Below are 2,341 nucleotides of genomic sequence, written 5' to 3' on the forward strand. Positions count from 1 at the left end.
CCCAGCTCCATCGGAGCACGGCACATCCTGAACCTTTGCCATTTTGTCCCCCAAGTCCAAGCTCCTGCCCTCGGGGACAGATGAGGACTCTCAATACTCATTAACTTCTAACCATCATGGTTGTAGGGAAAAATATAAACTCAGAATGTAAAAAAAAAAACAAACCAGAAAACAGATAAAAAGGGCCTCACAGTGACGATCTTGGTCACCACTTTTGCAGACACGCAGGATATGGGTGAGATGGGGTGGGGGCACTCAGGCAGAGCCAGTTCCCGGGGTTTCGGGTCAGTGTTTAGGGATCAGACACACAAAGGCACTGGGAGCGTGCCAAGAGCGCTGGAGCTGCTCCCCAGGACTGACAGGAGGCTAAGTGCCGGATTTCTTTAATTGCTTCACATTCTCCCAGTTCCTCTAATTAGACCTCTTGCACTCCACAGCCTCGATCCCCAATCAGAGCCATTCTCGCAGCTCTTCGTGTGACATTTCTGGACACCGAGCACCTTGTTTATTTTGCACATGTGAGCTGGAGATAGCCCCGTTGCAAATGAAACAAATCCATCAATAAATTCCAAAGCCCGGGAGTGACTCATATTTCCTGATCCAGTATTTTCCACTTTCAAAGTTTCCTCAAGGCCAGGTTACGCCACACTTGGGTGCACAAGTCAAATAGCTCACGGCAAGTGCATGCCGCTCGCCTGCAGCCCGGGCTTATTTCATGGTGGAGGAAGCTTAGAACCAAAGCCCTGCACCCAAAAGAAATCCTCTGGGGCTGCACGACTGGAAAAGACCCTCCAGATACTGGACTCTCAGGGGAGAACCTCTGGTGCTACCACAGCTAAAGGCAACACTGGAATACAAAAGAGTGACCCTCCAAAGCTATCTGCAGCCTCAGTAATGCTTCTCCCTGGAAAAAAATTATTTCATTCAGATGCAGCAACTTCCTTGGCAGCTTTTGGTTTCATGTGAGGTATTAAAGGCACACGTTTACTAGCTAGAAACCACAGCCTACAGCATATTTTTATTAAATCACTTGCAAGCACTAGCTAGCCCTGCTTAAAGATGAGAGATAAGTTGGGCAGAGCCACATTGTGCTGAGGACCAGAGCGGTCCCAGGCGGTGCTGTGTGATGCCTGCACAGTGGGGTAATTCAGTCAGGCTTTTGCCAGCACCTACTGCTCCTCATCGGGTTGCTTTCCCCGGTTTAACCCCCTGCGTTTCCACACAACCTTCCCCTAAACTGCCCAGCTGCTGCGAGCCTCATCCCTGGGTTCTTCCCTGGACAAGGAGCTGGCAGGGGGGTGCTGGCATCGCTTCATCCTCATGGACCCTACCTCAGGCACTCAGTGCCTTCTGCTGCTGCCTTTATTTCTGACTCATTTTATGACTCCGAGGCTCAGGGTTACAAGGCTCAACACACCCCTGGGGAGATATGGGCGCGTTCAGGGAGGAGGGAGGGTGCTGGAAGGAAGGGCTGGGGCTTTGCTCTGCAGTGTTGCTCCTGCTTGTTGGGGGATGCTTCACTTTGCAGCATCGGAGGGGCTGCACGGAGACCCACGGGAGCCAGGGAGAAGCAGAAGTAAAGCAAAATTAAGCAGCCGAACAGCTGAGGGAGGGGACCACCAACCCCTCTGCAGCCATCCAGCTTGGCGAGGAGACCGACGCGACAGCCCAAGAGGGCCAGCGCTCCGAAAATGGAAGTGAAAACCCAGGAAGAGTGATCTTGGCCCCGTCGCCCAGTGCCATGTTTGACTTTCGCTTTCAGCAGACAGAAAAAAAAATCCCCACCTCCCCCGGGAAGAGCAGCGGCCGCACGCAAACCTCTGCCAGCCTGCTCTGGGGTAGGGCTGTGCTCTCCTGCCCTGTTCCCCTGTGCGCCTCCAAAAGGCTTTGCTCCAGCCAAGCACCCGCAGAAAGGAGCAGCCCAAGGGCTCGGGAATCGCACACCCAGCCCAGCCCCGCAGTCAGGACTGCTCGTTTGCAGCGGGGAGGCATCGGAAGAGCAGCGGCCGCACGCAAACCTCTGCCAGCCTGCTCTGGGGTAGGGCTGTGCTCTCCTGCCCTGTTCCCCTGTGCGCCTCCAAAAGGCTTTGCTCCAGCCAAGCACCCGCAGAAAGGAGCAGCCCAAGGGCTCGGGAATCGCACACCCAGCCCAGCCCCGCAGTCAGGACTGCTCGTTTGCAGCGGGGAGGCATCGGGCACCCGCTGGAGATGTCGACATCCCATCCTCCTGCTCGTCATCACAGGCGTTGGCAGCTCTGCCCAGCAAAACCCTTGCAGCGGAGCCCTGAGAACGTGGGGAAGGGGCTGGGGAGAGGCAGGAGCTCCAAGGTTGGAGCAGGTG

Source organism: Apaloderma vittatum, unplaced genomic scaffold (assembly GCF_000703405.1).
Source record: "Apaloderma vittatum isolate BGI_N311 unplaced genomic scaffold, ASM70340v1 scaffold33189, whole genome shotgun sequence".
Classification (NCBI taxonomy): domain Eukaryota; kingdom Metazoa; phylum Chordata; class Aves; order Trogoniformes; family Trogonidae; genus Apaloderma; species Apaloderma vittatum.